The sequence below is a fragment of the Anastrepha ludens genome, chromosome 4 (assembly GCF_028408465.1).
Source record: "Anastrepha ludens isolate Willacy chromosome 4, idAnaLude1.1, whole genome shotgun sequence".
NCBI lineage: Eukaryota > Metazoa > Arthropoda > Insecta > Diptera > Tephritidae > Anastrepha > Anastrepha ludens.
This window is the reverse complement of record NC_071500.1, coordinates 110,706,260-110,725,223: the sequence shown is the minus strand read 5'-3', so window position 1 is coordinate 110,725,223 and position 18,964 is coordinate 110,706,260. Positions and strand designations below refer to the sequence as shown.

The following is an 18,964-nucleotide window of genomic DNA, read 5'->3' as shown; positions in this document are numbered from 1 at the left end:
AGAGGATCAATTTTAATTTATACAAATGTCGGTTCTTATTTCTTATTTATGGTTTTCCAATTATGGAAAAGACTGAAAAACATCCGAAAGCTGTTCCTAGGTTATAGTTGTTGTAAATATATATATGCATATATTTATAATTGGCGCGTACACTCTTTCTTTTTGGGTGTTTGGCCGAATTCTTCCCCCTATTTGTGGCGTGTTCTTGATTTTGTTCCACAAACGGACCTACACTTTCAAGCCGACTATGAACGGCAGATATTTTTATGAGGAGCTTTTTCATAGCAGAAATACACTCGGAGGTTTGACATTGCCTGCCAATGGGCGACCGCTTTTAAAATTTTTTTTCCTTATTTTGATCTTTCACTGAGATTCGAACCTACGTTCTCTCTAAATTCCGAATGATAATCACGCACCAACAAATTCGGCTACGGCGTCCACCGTGTCGTAAATACTTCTAACCAAGTTACCAAATTTGTACAATAGCAAATTTCATTTTAATTTGTATTTTTTCAATTATCGAAAAAAGTTTTAACACAGCCCCTAAAATTTTAATTTTTCATACTTATTTTAACTAAATGTCATTTAAGAGGCCAACGCTTTAATTTTGTGGATTTGCAGTTATGGAAAAATGTAGTATAGAAAAGGGTTGGTTGACTGGTTACAAAATAAACTTTTTAATAGTTAGTTTTTGAACTTTTTTTTTCAATTCGAATAAATTTTGTTATTTTCTATTTAATTTAATTTTTTTTATTTCTTAATACTATATAAATTTAAAAAAATAAATGCCACTGCATTAAGCTCTTCGCATTTTCAAGTTTTGATCTTAAATATTTTTTTATTTAAATCTTCAAGACTTTAATTTTTTTTTAATTTATCAAATAATTTTTTTTTTTATATTTCGTAGTATTTTTCGTTTTTCTTTAATTTTAAATTATTTTATTTTATACATATTTTCATTTTTTTAAAGAATTGTCACTGTTTTAAGCTTTTCATAGCCGCTAGTTTTGTATTTGAATATTTTTTTAGTATTGTAGTTTTAGAAAAAGTTAGAAAAAAATCACAAAACTACATTAGTAATTATTGACAGTTAAATAAAAGGCTTTAAAAAATGTAGTTATTTTGTTTTATTCTTTTCCGCGCTTGGCTCTAAACCCAATTAAGCGAAATTCCAAATTCAGCCAATCGCACCTCTTGCAGAAACCAATTGAGGATCCAATCCTCAGCAACCACCAACTGATTTCATGTGACGAAACAGCAAAAACCATTTCTTCATTCTAATCTTAAAAATAATCCCAGCTGCCGGGTATTTTTTGCAGTGTTATGCGTTCAACGGGGAAAAGTGGGTATATTCCTATAAATGTAAGCAAATGCTCTCAGCATTTTTCCTTTTCCAAATATTGTTTTAATTTTGTAAATCAATTTTATTTGCAAACCACTTCCCCAATAAGCATCGTTCAAGGCTAACTTTTCACCAGCCACATACTTCAAAAATGCCAGTCAAAAAATGCCCCGATAAAAAACAGCAAAAGCTCAACGCAACGCGCTTCAAGTAGAAAAGCTATTCTTTAAGTAAACAGAGGTCGGAAGCACGACAGTAGCTGTGTATATGCCAAGTCAACAAACAATACCCTGCTAGGAAAACCTTAACTCGTGAATTATGTATCTAGTACAGAACTGGTATGATTTCGCAAGTTTCGGACCACTTAGTTGACGGAATGTGGCAGTGTTAAAGCGAGGAAATGAATGAAAGAAAGTGAAAGAAACGATCTTCTCACAAATTTAGTGCGTGGACGCTGGAAGCCGAGCGTAAAAGCGGTGAATGGGAGCAATAATTTATAAAATTTCGCGTCCAGAGTTCCAGCCCAGACATCGCACGGAGCTAAATGGATTAATGCGATAAAATCGGTTTTAAACTGTTTTTCAGCGCCATGCAGTAAGTCTGGTTTGAGTCGAATTAGTGATTGAGGATGCTTGATTTTCGAATTCATTTATTAAAATTGTTGTCTCACATTTGTCTTTACATGAAGTATAAGATGTGAAATTTGATATGAAAAGGAAGTAAAATATTTTAAGAAATACTACGAATCGAAATTAGCAGCTCCGGAATAGTACACCAATGATTTACTCCGCCTACTGTATAAATAGTATAAGCTAGAAAACGGTCTTTTCTTCATATATAATTTATATTTTCGAAATATTTATGTTTTTCGAAACCATTCCAAAACTATTCAAAAAGAAATATGTATAAGGCTCGCTAGTTTTAACCTGTGGATTATAGTGCTAGTTCCAAATCGAACTAGTAATAGTTCCGAATTTCGTACTAGTCATATTTAGCACTAGCTCCGAACTATCGGAAAAGAGAAGACAATCATACTAGTAGTCGTATTTCAGATTTAGTACTGCTTTCGAATCATCTAAAAGCAAAATGTACTGGTTCTCAACTTTAGAATTTCGTACTGGTTCCGAATCACTGAAAGGATTACATTTAGTATTAGTTTCGAGACATCGAAAATGGGTTGTGGATCATCTTAGTTCTTTTCTGTAGATTTTAGTACTAGTTCCAAACTATTGAAAATGGGATGCCGATGCTACTGGTTCTCTTCTGTGGATTTTAGTACTATCGAAAAATAGCACCATATTTAGCAGATAAGGGAAACCATTTTGAAGCCATTATAAGAACTCAAACAAGCAGATATCTACAACCAGCTAGAGCTGTTGATGCAATCGACAAGATTGATGTAATTTTGGATGATTTATTACTGCTACTGAATAATCTAAAGGTAGAATATACTGGTTTTCAGCTTTAGAACTTTGTACTGGTTCCGCATCACTGAAAGGGAATGCAAAACATGCTATCGGAACGGGATGTGAATCATCCTAGTTTTCATCGAAGAAAGCATACTAACCATATTAGTTTTCTCTCATCTGTCAAATTTAGTACTAAAGGGTTTTCCAATAACAGGTGTTATTTTGAATAGCTCGCTATTTCGGTAGATGTCACTTTTGAAGTTGTCATTTTGTAATATTTGACAAGTAGAAACTACGCCATTAATAAAAATGGAACGATACACGCTTAAGCAACGCATTGAAATTATTTAAATTCGCTTTAAAAATGTGGAAAATTTGGCAGAGACGGTTTGCAAAACTCGAACATTTTTGGATCATCGTGAAGCACCTTGTAGGACGGCAATACAGAAATTGGTGAAAAAATTCGAGCTGATGGGACAAGTTAGTGATGTGAAGAATAAAACTCGCGCAAGTCGCTCAAGTATAGCCGAAAATATTGCTGCTGTAGCCGAATGTGGACGAGGACAAAACGAAGTACCTCCTGTCTTCAAACAAACAGTCGGCGCACTCGCGTATCGGCACCCACGTCACTGTTGACAGTTATAATTTTGAGGTTGTAAAAGACTTCGTCTATTTAGGAACCAGCATTAACACCGATAACAATGTCAGCCTTGAAATCCAACGTAGAATCTCTCTTGCCAACAAGTGCTACTTTGGACTAAGTAGGCAACTGAGCAGTAAAGTCCTCTCTCGACGAACAAAACTAACACTCTACAAGACTCTCATCATGCCCGTCCTAACGTATGGCGCAGAAGTTTGGACGATGACAACATCCGATGAAGCGACGCTTGGAGTGTTCGAGAGAAAGATTCTGCGTAAGATTTTTGGACCTTTGCACGTTGGCAACAGCGAATATCGCAGACGATGGAACGATGAGCTGTATGAGCTTTACGACGACATAGACATAGCGCAGCGAATAAAGATCCAGCGGCTACGTTGGCTGGGTCATGTCGTCCGAATGGATACAAACGCTCCGGCTTTGAAAGTATTCGATGCGGTACCAGCTGGTGGTAGCAGAGGAAGAGGGCGGCCTCCTCTGCGTTGGAAAGATCAGGTGGAGAAGGACTTGGCTTCACTTGGTGTGTCCAACTGGCGCCGGTTAGCACGAGAAAGAAACGACTGGCGCGCTTTGTTAAACTCGGCCAAAATCGCGTAAGCGGTTATAGCGCCAATTAAGAAGAAGAAGAAGCCGAATGTGTTGAAGGAAACCCAGGTTTGTCCACTCCTTGCCGTTCTTTGGAATTAGGCATTCCACAAACGTCATTACACCGTATTTTCCATAAAGATTTGGGGTTTAAAGCTTATAAAGTCCAGTTAACACAAGAATTCAAGCCGCCCGATCATCAACATAGTCGTGTCTTTGCTGATTGGGTCGTTGAAATGCATGAAAATGATCCGGAATTCCATCGAAAAATCATCATGAGTAATGAGGCCCATTTCCACCTCGGTGGCTTCGTCAACAAGCAAAATTGTCGGATCTGGGGCTCAGAAAATCCAAGAGTTATTATTGAGGCATTTCTCTATCCTCAACGTGTGACTGTTTGGTGCGGCTTATGGTCCGGCGGAGTCATTGGACCTTACTTTTTCGAAAATGAAGCTGGAGCAACGGTTATGGTGAATGGATTGTGCTATTGAGAGACCATTAACGATTTTTCATGGCCGGAATTGGATGGTATTGATCTGGACAACGTTTATTTTCAACAAGACGGCGACGGCGCTACGTGCCACACAAGCAACGAAACCATTGATCTTTTACGGGAATAACACCTCTTATTGGAAATTTAGTTCCCATTATTGAACTATTAGTGACCATGCTAGTTCTGGTCTATATATTTTAGTACTAGTTCCTAACTGATTGAAAGGGATGCAAATCATGACAGCTCTAATCTGTTAATTTTAGTAGTAATTACAAACCACTATTGAGAAAGGAATACTGAGCATATTAGCTCTCATCTGTAGGTTTTAGTACCAGTTTCTGTAATTCTCAAATTTACTACCATTTCAGAAATATCGAATTGCGGATGAAGTGGCGGGCGGTAGAGGCTTCCTAAGTCATAAAGTTTTAGAATTCACCTGGTGTTTTAGTGCAAAAGAGAAGGAACGACATCTTCCCATGGTTGTAAATTCACTAAAAGCGCACTCGATCAGTTCAAGTGGATTTCCCTACACGGTAAGAACAGCAGGTAAGCTTACGATCCACAAGTTTCTGTTGGATCAGAAAGAATAAAGAAAGAAATAACAAAAAGTAGTAATTAAAAGACGAATAAAAGAAAGAAGCGAAAAGCGTGTAGAAGGCGAGCGTTTAATTAATGAGAATAAATGAATATATTACGGACGTATGTGCATGCATATGTGTGTGTGAGTATAAAAATCAGTTAAATAAGATCAACGGGCTTAGCGAGAAACAGTTCACAAGAAGACGCTCACAAGCAGGGAAAACATCACTTACAGCAAAGCGCAGTTACATACGTGCATACATACTTACATATCTACATATATTCATATATAGATGTATGTATGCATATGAAATGCCAGTTGCAACAAGAACAAATGCGACAATTGACACCCAAAGCATAAGTTGTTAATGGTGCCCGCATTGACTTGGTGTTGACAAGTGTTCGCACGCCTTTCGGGGTCGGGGCTTGTGTTCGTAGTGCAACCAAGTTTATGCCTGCATGCCTACACACATACATATGCACACACTTTACTTAATGCGTGTTCTTGTTGATCTTTTGAATGAACCTCCGCCTGCTTGACACATCACTTATGTGTGCTGTGACAGCGCCAGTCAGTGTCAAAGGAAGTAGTGTCAACTGCTGTGCGGAGTTATGAGGATGAAACTTAAGTAACGGCGGTCTTAATTTTTTTAAATTTAAATCGCGCAGCGGAAGTCGGTAAGCAAACTGTGCATGAATGTAGATTTGTATATGCCTATGAGACCAGTTGGCAGTCACGTTGGCGCCGTTACAAATTGAATTTACGAATAAGTGTATATTCTTACTTATATATCCCGTTACTTGCATTTTTTTTATAAATTATAAGCATTTATTTGAAATGCGATGCGTTGCGCTCAACTTTGCTTACTCCGCGCTGCGTTTCATACAATATTCGTATCCGCCAATCGCGCGGCCAGGCCGCTGCACTTAAATTCAGCTACTCGTCCGGCGCAGTTATTAAGCTTTAATTGCATTTTTTTGTTGTAGTTTTGCTTTTATACTGGCAGCTAACGAAACACGATGCGGCTACTTTTTTGTGGTGGGTGCATGGCTAAATTCCACACTGGCACTGGCTGTGCGACTACAAAGAGAAGCGTAACGCCAATGATACTCGTAGATCTCGCATTCAATTGAAATCTCAACAGTTGAAGCGGCAAATTGAAAATGAATACATAAATCAATGAACGATTGAATAAGCAATCGTCACGCACACACACATACACATGCACATGTAAATGTTCGATTGCATAGATTGGAGTGGGTCGCTTTGTTTCAAAGAAAAAGAATACTAATGGTAATCCTTAGTAAAAATGATCAAAGAGGCTCATCAAGGCAATCCAAGAAGGTTTCTACTATATCGTTTAAGTTAGGTTATGTTGAAGCGATTGTCTCTAAAGCGACCCAGTCAGAATTTCTTTAAACTGGAATAGAATTCTGGATGCCCGGAATTTTTCTAAGTGCTTAGGCAAGTGGATTGGAAATTCATTGCTTGCCTAAAAACTTCTGAGATCTTTTTAAAAACTTGAGTAATTTGTCAATGGAAAAGGAATGAAGTTCATCGATGCCCAATGCACTCGATTCAAAAAAACTGAAATACTTTCGATGTCTAGTGAAAGCCGGATATTAGCAGAAGAAATACTCTGTACTATTTCTCATAGGGAAAGCCGGGCAGTAGCATGTCTATGGTGACCATTCCTTATTTGCATGGGTTGTGCCAATTTATCAGAACTTTTTTAGAACCATATTTGATTTGCCTTGCTTGTATAATTTTCACCACGCGAATATGCTTGGAGAAATGTCCGAGTCTTTTGGAGAGCCAAATGATCAAGCCTTGTCAACGTCTTCAACCAAGAGGTGAATTTATGTAACCTTTTTCGCAATTCATTTCCTTCAATGTCAATGTGGGTTAGTACTCAGGGAATTGATATTTGATTTTTCCTACCAAAAACGTTAAAGTGCTTCGAAATTTATGAAAGATCAGCTTATCATGAGTCTCAGAGCCTTACATAATTTTTCGTGCGTGTGATGGAATGAAGGCCGCACTTCAAAGTTGAATTTTTAGTTGGTTAACTATGTTACAAATATTTACATATTTATTTTTACAAAAATGATTACCTAACTTTGACAACGAGCTGTTAAATGTTTTGACAGTTTGGCGCTCAGCGGATTTTCATAGTTCCAGGCAACTCCAATAATAAGCATAAGTTCGCACATATCTGTGAGGGAGCAAATATACAATATCTGCAATACAAAAACTTCGTTTACAATAAAAAATATTTAGGCAGAAATTGTGCTAAATTTAATCAGCATTTAAACTCATGAGACGCGCAAATTCATAGTTGGCGTATACAGGCAGCGGTAAATACACTCTCGGGCCGACAGCCTTCACTGCTAGTTTTTTCTTTAAATAATTACTTTTAATTATATTTCAAGCAAATAAATAAAATAAATATTTAAATTAATACGCTCTTCTTGCCTTCTTCCTGCCAGTTTTTAATCATACATTCATTTAATCACAACGTAAATGCGAAGATAAACAATTCCGTGCATAATAAATAAAATAAATTAAATTCCGAACTAAAGAAAGCCTACAGTCCAGCCGCTACCATCCCGGTCGACTAACAAGTGAAGCAAAAAAATTTCGAAAAAGCTCCATAAATATAATAAGCAGATAGAAAACAATGGAATTTCACGATTTTCCAACAAATTGTTGGCCAATAAATGTCGAAATGCAGCCGCTATGCGCACTTAAGCGTGGCCATGGAAAGAAAAAAATGTTAAACTATGAATACAGAAATTATACCACATCAATAACAGCTGACTAAAACAAAACCAGACGAAAAAATTAGCAATGGGAAAGTAAATAGCAAATTTATCCGAAGCGGCTGAGCGTGACCAGCAAAACCAGTAAAAGCGGCAGAGCCAAGCCGACGGCAGGCAATCCACAAGGAAACAGGTGTTTGCTCGTATCTCTGCATCTAAGTCTGTATGAAGGCGTGTATCTTCACCTTTAACTATCATACTTACATATGGATGCGTGTATGTATTCCTTGTTTACATAAATCCCGACTCAAACTGCTTTGGCAAATCTAAGCAATTTTGTGAAATGGAAAGTTAATCGCTATATTTGCAAATAATTTGAGATACTTATGCATGTATGTACATATGTGTGCATGTATATATCTACAAGCGTTTGTGTGTTTCCCTCCGATCGGTGTTTTGCGAGATTGGTTATTTGTACTTATTTAGCGTCTTCACTGTAATCATTTTTGCCAGTTTAATTTAAACGAAAAGTGGAAAAGTGAAAATTGTGCGCAATTAACGAATTGTGTTGTGCTTAAAAAGCAAAAGTGCAGGAGCTACTTGACCTGAAGTGATTTAATGTATCAATGCAATTGAAATAAAAATAAAAAAATTTAGTAAAATAAAATAAAATATAAATAACATAAAATGAAGTAAAATAAAATGGAAAATTAATTAAGAAATAATACAAAATAAATATTTATATAAATAAATATAAATTAAAATACAGCTTAAAAAATTTGTAAATATAAAAAAAATTTAATAAAGTTAATTGAAATTCAAGTAAAATAAAATAAAAAAGGAAAAAGAAAAAATATATAATATATAAATAGATATTAAATAAAATGAAAGCAAAATGAAAAGAAGTAGAAATAAAATGAAATTAAAAAAAGATTGGTTGGTTGGTTGGTTGGTTTAAGGGTGACCCCGCATCGGAGTGCCACATAGACCGCAAGTTGGGTCCGTTGTGTGGCCCTAGAGCTAACTATTTTAAATGATTTCCCCACCTAACCGAGATTTTTATTGTAGATTTTGGTCAAAGATGTTAATTCGTTTCGAGAATTTGATGAGAGATTCGATTTTCAGGTCCGAGAGTACTGAAAGATTGTCAATTGTTGGAGAGCCTAGAAGAGCGAGTCGACTTCTGGCTAGACCCGGACAACTGCACAGCAAATGTCTGCTCGATACTTCCTCATCTTCGTCCTCGCAGTATCTGCACATGTCGTTTTGAGGAACCCCGAGCCGACGTGCGTGAGTGCCCAAAAGGCAGTGGCCGGTGATAAGAGATATTATATGCCTTAGTTCGTGTTTCGTAAGACTTATAAGGGTTTTTGTCTGTTTCAGATTGTAGGATGGCCAGATTTGTCTGGTCGTAACGCAAGTAGTTTCCACTCGCCACCTTCGATCAGCAATGCTGTGAAATTCTCGATCGATGAGCATTTTACATGTTAAATAAATAAATAAATAAATAAATAAATAAATATCTTCTTCTTCTTTCATGGCGTTACAACTCGGGGTGCGTCAAAGCTTCCTTCAAAAGCGGTCTATCTTGAGCTGTTGCTTCGTAGTTACGTATTCCCAGCTTCTTAAGATCGTGTTCCAACGGTTCCTCGGTCTGCCTTTGGCCTTCATGCCCATTAGCTTTCCTGTCAAGGCTTTCTTCACGGTAAAGTCAACAGGCATACGGAGCACATGACCTAGCCATCTTATGCGCTGCGCTTTAACAAAACGCACAGCTGTCTCGTTCTGAGTTAGATCGTTCAGTTCAGAGTTCAATCGGATTCTATAGATACCATCCGGCCCGACGAGAGAGAGAGGGGGGGAGGGGGGATCGGGTACTTTTTCCCCCGGGCCCGGAGTTTTCAGAGGGGCCCGGACCCGAGATTATACGTATTTATATGAATTAGACATCATTTGAAAGGGCCCGCATTTGCAATTTCCCCCCGGGGCCCGGATTTTCCCCCGGGCCCGGATATGCTCTCTACGGCCCTGGATACCATCATCCAGTCTTATTGAGCCAAAGATCTTTCTTAAAATTTTTCTTTCCATGCGAGCAATCTGAGCACAATCATCAACTTTAAGAGTCCATACCTCACAACCATAGGTATGTTAGGATAGGTCGAATAAGAGTCTGGTACATAGTGAACTTTGCAGATTTAGACAAAAGTCGGGACATGTACAAGTTAAGGTGGGCGTAATACGCTTTGTTGGCGGCGTTGATGCGATCCCTGACGGCGGAAGTTGAATCACCGCTACATGCAAACATAACTCCTAGGTACTTAAAATGCTGCACTGCTTCAAAAGTATAGGCTCCCACATGGAAATTTGACATCTGTGCAGGCCGCCTCGATTTCAACAGATATTTGGTTTTGCTCTCGTTTACAAAAAGGCCAATATCGTTCGCAATTTTGTTAATTTTGTTTTTATTAATTATGCTTTCACCGAGATTCGAACCAACGACCTCTCTGTGAATTCCGAATGGTAATCACGCACCAACCCATTCGGCTACGGCGGCCGCCAAATCAATCAAGTTACATATGAACAAACTAAATGAAAGTAAAGAAATAAATAAAAATAAAATAAAAAATCAACTAAAGATATAAACAAAATAATATCAATTAAAATATCATACAAAAATTTAATAAAATTAATTTAAATAAAAAAAAATTTAATAGAAAAGCTATGACATTAAATAAAATTAAATTAAGACACAATGAAATAAGTAAGTAAAAAAGTAAAAATAAAATAAAGTGAAATAAAACTAAATTAAACGAAAATAAATAAATAAAACTAGATAAGTCAACCTAAAAAAGGATATTAAAAATATTAAATAAAATGAAATAAAATTAAAAAAAGTAAGAGAGTGGGAAAAAGATTAAATAAAATAGACAAATTAAAAAATTTTATAAAATTAAATTTAGTAAAAATAAAATAATTATAAAATAAAAGGTTTTGGAAAAAGTTATATAAAATGAAATTAAATAAAGTATAATGAAATAAAACAAAATGGCTAACCAATAAAGGAATTTTCGCGGAAAAAGAAAGTGCTATATTTGCTATGCAAGATGGAGTAATACCCACGCGAAATGCTCCGGAAGACATATGCCCTAGATGGGGCGACCACGGCGAAACTCTAAACCATGTTTTAGCGGGGTGTACGCTATTAACAAACTCCTTCTACCTTAAATACAAATGGCAACACTGCATTTGTCATAGACATTGAACAAAAATATTCATAAAACGTAAACAGAGAAAATCAGCAGGTACTCCGATTTGGGGATTGACATCAAGCGGCAGTGGAAACTCAGAAAGGTCCACATATTACCACTGATCATATCGGTCCACGGACTCGTTCACGTAAATCTGACGGAAACCCTCAAGACGGTCAAATTGGAGAAGCACCTTATCTATGACCTTCAAAAAGCGGCACTGCTGAATTCTTGCCATATTCATAACAAATTTTCTTCAGTGAATTAGTATATATTTATTGTTACAATATTCACACCTGTAGGTACCTATTAGTTCTATTTTAATTTAGAGTACGATAGTTAAAAACTTATTGAAACAGTGTGAACATCTGACTTGCAGCTAAGCTGCCGCCAAAAAATGGGGATGTTTGAAAAAAAAAAGAAAAAAAAAAAATAATTTCAAAAACAAAAATAAAATAAAACAATGCAATAAGATTAAGTTAAATATATAATAAAATAGAAAATTTTGTAAAAAGTTATATAAAGTTTAATAAAATAAAATATAACGAAATGAAAAAAAAATAGAAAATAATAGACAAAAATGAAATAAAAAAATGCAGTAAAATTAAGCTAAATAAATATAAAATACAAAATCTAGGAAAAAATTATATAAAATAGAGTAAAATGTAATAAAATAACGATAATAGTAACAAAAACTTGATGTAAAAAATAAGTAAATAGAAAATAACTTGTACGGAATGCAGTGTAGCCAATGTCAAACATTAGTCGGCTCTCAGCGAATTTGAAAGAATCAGCTGATTTACTGACGTAATAGGTTTGTTTACAACAGAGGTCGCCAAAAATTGAAATTGCATTGGTAGCAAGGTGGATTTAATAAGGTGACAGCATTCACCCAGCTGAATTTTTCGCCGTAGGTATGGCTTACGTCAAAATGATATGCTTTGTTTGTATGTATTGGTATGTTTACATTCGTATGTTTACATTTGCTTGCTGATTTTGACATGATGCTTGCACCAAACGCAACAACAAATACATGTAGGGTTTTACTTATATGTGTTTGCTGTCACCTGTAATAAATTCGCCTTGATTGGTAGTATAGCGCGCATTGACGTCTGAACGACTGGTAGAACGGCTGGAACGGTTGAAAGAAAGTAAGAACACGTGTGAAAAGAGCGGGCACAATGGTGCTGTCAAGTCTGCTATGAAATAGCAGTCAAAATTGCTCTTACAATTGTACTTCGGTTGACCGAATTTTGAAATGTATCATCCTTGAATAACTCATATATTCGGGTGAGACTTATTGTAATTACAGTTGCGATAAGTCCTTTATAGTAGAGCATCTGACCTTTCGATTTTCCTTGAACCTGGTTGAACTGGTGATTTGTTCGAGTGGAGGTAAGAGTAATGGAACGGTGTGCAGTTCTTGGTCATCTGTCCGGAGCAGTATAGACAGACACTTAATAGACAATAAGTTGTTGCTCCAACCTGTTTTTGGGAACACTCCTTCGGATACTTTCACGATGCTTGTGGCTCAATATATTAATTCATAGAGCTTGGGCTTCCGTCAGCTCGATGTGGTTTTGGTTTGCAATGGCACACAAAGCTCGCTAAGATTTTGTGTGTGAGTCGTACCTTACCTCCATTCCCAGTTCCCCTTTCGCCAATTAGTGTGTGGAGGAGTTGATCTACGAACATTTGAGTCCGGTGGGATAAGTTTACCGTCAGCAAATATCCATGTGAAATACACACGTGGTTGTTGGACCCAAAGTGAGATTTATGCTGTGCGCCTTGCAAAATGCTTTCCACTCCATTAGGGTGGGCGCAGAGTGGTCCTAACACCACCAAAATAAAGAGAAACTCCTCTTTTTGGAGGAACTTTGTTTATTTTGTCAATAAAAACCTTTATATTTATTTTATATCGGCCCGTCGCTTTTCACAAGCTTGAGCCATTATCAAAAATTCTTTATAGACCTATTAATTACTCCTCTCCACGGAAATCTTTAGTAAAAGGCGAAAGATTTATTCGACAACTGAAGAGAAGTCAAGGTAAATTTCAAACAGCAAAAACGTAGTCTTTATGTTATAGAGGAAATGAAGTGGTTGCGAATTGCAAAGCGAAGGCTGATGAGTAAAGCAAGCAAAAGTGAGAAGATCACTGGATTGAAATTTAAAGAGGGTTGCATTGCATCCCTATTTTCAACTGCAAGTAGTTCTATCCATATCTGCAGTGAAGGCTATAATACGTGAGTGGTCTAAAGAACGCATGCAGGTAAGAGATGATGGATGACAAAAGTGAAACATGACAAAGGAAAGTGTGTTTCACACTTTTGCTTCAGAGCACGCACCACTTTTTGTGAACTACATTAAGCGAAGGCTTAGTTATTATTTCACTCCTTTATATATTCTATATAATAGTAAGTATAAGTATAAGTATAAGTATAAGTATAAGTATAAGTATAAGTATAAGTATAAGTATAAGTATAAGTATAAGTATAAGTATAAGTATAAGTATATTATAAGTATAAGTATAAGTATAAGTATAAGTATAAGTATAAGTATAAGTATATTATAAGTATAAGTATAAGTATAAGTATAAGTATAAGTATAAGTATAAGTATAAGTATAAGTATAAGTATAAGTATAAGTATAAGTATAAGTGTAAGTATAAGTATAAGTATAAGTATAAGTATAAGTATAAGTATAAGTATAAGTATAAGTATAAGTATAAGTATAAGTATAAGTATAAGTATAAGTATAAGTATAAGTATAAGTATAAGTATAAGTATAAGTATAAGTATAAGTATAAGTATAAGTATAAGTATAAGTATAAGTATAAGTATAAGTATAAGTATAAGTATAAGTATAAGTATAAGTATAAGTATAAGTATAAGTATAAGTATAAGTATAAGTATAAGTATAAGTATAAGTATAAGTATAAGTATAAGTATAAGTATAAGTATAAGTATAAGTATAAGTATAAGTATAAGTATAAGTATAAGTATAAGTATAAGTATAAGTATAAGTATAAGTATAAGTATAAGTATAAGTATAAGTATAAGTATAAGTATAAGTATAAGTATAAGTATAAGTATAAGTATAAGTATAAGTATAAGTATAAGTATAAGTATAAGTATTAGTATAAGTATAAGTATAAGTATAAGTATAAGTATAAGTATAAGTATAAGTATAAGTATAAGTATAAGTATAAGTATAAGTATAAGTATAAGTATAAGTATAAGTATAAGTATAAGTATAAGTATAAGTATAAGTATAAGTATAAGTATAAGTATAAGTATAAGTATAAGTATAAGTATAAGTATAAGTATAAGTATAAGTATAAGTATAAGTATCAATAGCAGAAAGGCATACAGATTCGTTTATAAAGATTCCTTATTAGGCCGGTACCGAAGGTACTAAAGGATGCTGAAAACTTGGATTGAAAGAGAGACAAAATATGGAAGTCATTTAAATGAAATTGTTTTTCCAGTTTAATGGAAAGGTTTACTCCTTCCAATAAAAAAGTACAATACATTAAAAACTACTCTTGTTTTTTTATAGTCGAGTTAAACTAAGTTTCAAAGCATCGCTGGACAACCCTGTATTACAGACGACACCGTTCGGTTGATCGGTTAGAGTTGTTTACTAATTTCATTGCTCAGATTATGATGGCGTACCCTGTACCAGATTAATCAATTTACAGCAGCATCATTGGCATGTTATGATAAAAATTATCTTATACAGAAATTAGCGTCAGCAGAACAACACAGCAAAGTTACTAATTTATTGTTCTCCACTACAGCATTCGTCATGCGACATTAGCCCTTCCCCTTTTTTATTCATTTCCTACCATCATATTTGCTATTTTTAATTTTCACTTATTTGATCAATTTTTTTTATCGTCATCTTCATCCACAACAACCATCACTATCGTCATAGTTTACATATTAACTCAATAAAATTACACTTATTCATTCAATTTGAGGTCGAGTTCAGTTTTTTAATCTAATTAACCAAACAACTCACGCTCCCCATTTGCCATACGATATTGCTCGTATTCGCATGTATGCCTTTTAGAAGCCACAATTGGCTATCGGCAGCAGCGGAGTAATGTTAGAGCGCCCAAGTCGTATGCAAGCGTATGTATGCGCGTGTGTCTCTTTAGCGCTCTAGCCTAGTCACCCATTGACATTGGCGCATACACTTTTTACTCCCATTACAGTTAACTGCACATCCAATGGTTTGGATACAGTGTCGCGAGCATACACTGTGAGTAGCACTTGCACTTTCGGTTGAAACACAAAGAGCGTGGTGAGTGTGAGAGAATATGGAATATGTGTGCATGCGTGCGTATACGTATGAGATCGTCAGGTTAACTGGTTAATTTTATTTTATAGCCGCGATCAAACTGGATTTAGGAGTTAATGATATTGCTTATTGTTAGAAATAGATTTTCATTATGTATGGAAAAAAAAAGAAAGGAAAAGGAATTAGCGTAGTTCAATGACATCAGTTTGTATTGATTGTAAGTTGTTAATGCGAACTATGAAAATTTCATACTGTTTGTTTGTAAACAATAACAATTATGAATCCAGGGCATTTTACATTAATTACCGCTTCAGTAAACATCAAATGTATATATAATTTAAGTGTGTATGCCGATTATTATTCCATAACATTTCATCAAGGTTGCATTAGTAATGAAAATATTTATGTATGTACCTTAGATTCTGACGATAAATCGCTATTTAAAGCTATTCGAAAAATAAGCTCATTAGAGAATGGCTGGGACTAATTCCATTAACATAAGTGCATGCCCCTCTTTATTTGCCTCAAATAAGATTTAGAATATTTGAAAAATGAACTTCAACATCAGTTGTACAGGTCTGCGAAAAGTGTTTTTTGTTTGGAAATCCAGAAACGGACCGGTTGTTGTCGAAGGATTTCGACATCCTAAAACAAGTCTCTTCTCCAAAATATTCTTTCATATCAGAAATTTAAGATTTTCTTACCGGAATTAAGAGTGTTTTTTTTTGCCATTCCTGAAACAAATAATATGCTTTCAAATGTCATCGCAGATGTCAAATGGGAGATCACTGTTCATAAGCTGGAGTTTAGTTTTTCAAAGCACAAAAAAAGAAAACAGAAAAACATTGACATGCCATCTGTAACTTCAGATGTCAGAACATCATTGTTGTTGTTCCACAAATGGAGGGACCTGCAGATTTAAGCCGACTCCGAACAGCAGATATTTTTTATTAGGAGCTTTTTTTCATGGCTGCCGAGGGTTGACCGCTATTAGAAAAAACTGCTTCTTCATTTTACTGTTTCATGCACGGAGATTTGAACCTACGCACTCCATTTAACTAGTATCATAATAACCATTCAAATATTTATTATCTTCTTACTTTCAGCTTTACTCAGGTGTGTCTAATTTTTTCTTGTCGACTGTCACTCATTTTGTTTACTCTCGCATTGGTGCGCTCCTCAATAAATTGAGTATAGAATACAGAAAAAAAGTTTCAGCGCTGAGCACTTCCTCTTCCTACTTGATCACAGCTGAGAGAAATTCGCGCACTCATTCTTACACAACCGTAAAGCGATGATAATAATTGATAGTAGCGAGGGAAATATTACTGCAAAGGTTGCCTTGAATATCAGGGCGATCAGTTGGCGTAATTTTCAATAATAAAATAAACACAACGCAAAAACAGAGTACACGTGGGTGAAAACCAACAAGTGGCTGATGGCGAGTGGTGGAAGCGAGGCAAATAGAGAGAGTGAGGTCAGAGAGGGTGTGCGTTTACACTGCGTTCATTGATCAATAGCCATGTGTGGGGGTGGTAAAGAGAGGCGGATTGGTCAAGTTCGGCTTTTGGCTGGTGTTGGCTAGCGCCATGCGACAATGGACTGAGCGTACAAGTGAAGAGCGTTTGTGCAAAATTTTTTTGGCATTCGTCGGACCGTGACATTGTTTGTTTTCATTGTTGTGATTTTTTTCTTTTTCGGATGTTTATTTATTTGGTTGTCATTATTATTATTTTTACTCGCCTCTTGTTTGAGTTTTTTATTATTTGACTTTATTATTTTCGCCTTGTTCGACGCAGTTCACATGACAGATGCTTGTCTACATTTACTTATTTATACAATTTTCTGTAATAAGCAATTTCGGTTTTGGAAAAAAGGAAATAATAGTCCCTTGCTTTTATCGCTTTATCAAGCCGTGCACTTGTTCGGATATATTACTGTTTATTCTTATGGGGCTCCTTGTTATCATTTTTACTGTGGGCTTTTTCACTGCGACAAATAAAAGTATGTAAATATGTACGTACGTATATGGTTCTGCGTAGGCAAAACGCTCGTATATTTATTACACTTCATTTAAGTTTTTTGCTGGCGAGCACTCCATTATCTTATCAAGCGATCTGAACTTGTTGCTTAAAGCACTTGAAAAAATTACAAAATGAAATGTAAAGTTGCCCAGCAGTGCTATTTTTGTTAACCAAAGTTATGTTTTTGGAACTATTGGTTACATTAGAATTGAGGACAAATACACACATACATTCATACATATTTACATATCATAAACTTGGTTCAACAATTCTCGCGAGAATTAAAAATAGCTTAATTTAATTTAAATTTGAACAATCATTTGCACTTAACTTTAGCTTAGAAAATTTTAGTAGGGACGAACTTACATTTGAATTGATTAGTGACGCATAATAATTTGAAAATTTAGTGACGCATAACATATGAAAAAAATAAACGAAAATTCAAACAATGGATACAGTTAAAAGAATGAGTAACATTTTAAAAATAACGGCGATTTAAAATTGATAACAATTTTCTAATTGAGAATAGTTTAAAAACTGAGAACCGTTTTAGAAGAGGGCATCTTTTAAATATGAGAAGAGTTCCAAAAGTGGGAACAGTTTTTAAAATGGGTACAGTTTTAAATGTGGGAACAGTTTAAGAAACGGGAACAACTTTCAAATTGGAACAGTTTTAAAAGTAAAAATAGTTTTACAAGTGGGAATAGTTTTAAAAGTGAAAATAGTTTTAAAAGTGGGAATAGTTTTAAAAGTGGAAATACAATAGTTTTAAAAGTGGGAATAGTTTTAAAAGTGGTAATTGTTTTAAAAATGCGAAAGTTTTACAAGTAGGTGTCAAAAAGTGGGAACAGTTTTAAAAGTGAAGATATGATAATTTTAAAAGTGGGGGCAGGTTAAAAAGTGCGAAGAGTTTTTCAAGTGGGAATGGTGTCAAAAAGTGGGAATAGTTTTAAAAGTGGTAAAAGTTTTGAAAATATAGAAACTAAAAACAATATTTTCCAATTATATTTGTACTTTTTTTTATAAATATATTTGAAATTTAAAAATACAATTCTGTCTGAAAAATTCCAAAAAAAAACAACAGGAAAGGCGAGATGCATTCTTACGTATAAAAATATAATTTGATTAAGTGAATAAGAGGGGGAACATTGAAAACTATTGACTGTATCTCTTGCTCGAAATATATTGACCGAAATATTGAAATTAAAAAATTAACCAACATTACTAAAGTTATTCACGAGATACCGACCGAAGTCCTCCAGGGAATCATTCGAAATTGGTGTTTACGGATGGCTGAATTACGGCACAGTTGCGGCCAACATTTGAAAGGAATTGCCTTTAAAAAATAATAAAGATTGCCCAACCAATTTGAACTTTCGTTGTTTTATTTCATATTTTTTTTTTTAGTAGATATAGCAGAAAATTATTATTCTACTTTTCAGCAAATTTTCTATGCATCTCATTTTTACAGTGTGATCGTCACAGCCGCAAGTTATAGAGTTAAAATTATACGGCGTCTGACTGCCAATAAGGCAGACGATCGCTTAGTCTCTCACCG

General features: G+C 35.0%; 1 non-coding gene across 1 annotated transcript; it reads right to left on the bottom strand.

Annotated features, from left to right (window-relative positions):
- Window positions 1-13,007: 13,007 nt before the first annotated feature.
- LOC128862643 (U5 spliceosomal RNA) lies at window positions 13,008-13,127 on the bottom strand. The gene has a single exon (XR_008454525.1). It is a non-coding gene; the product is annotated as a U5 spliceosomal RNA (small nuclear RNA).
- Window positions 13,128-18,964: the final 5,837 nt, after the last annotated feature.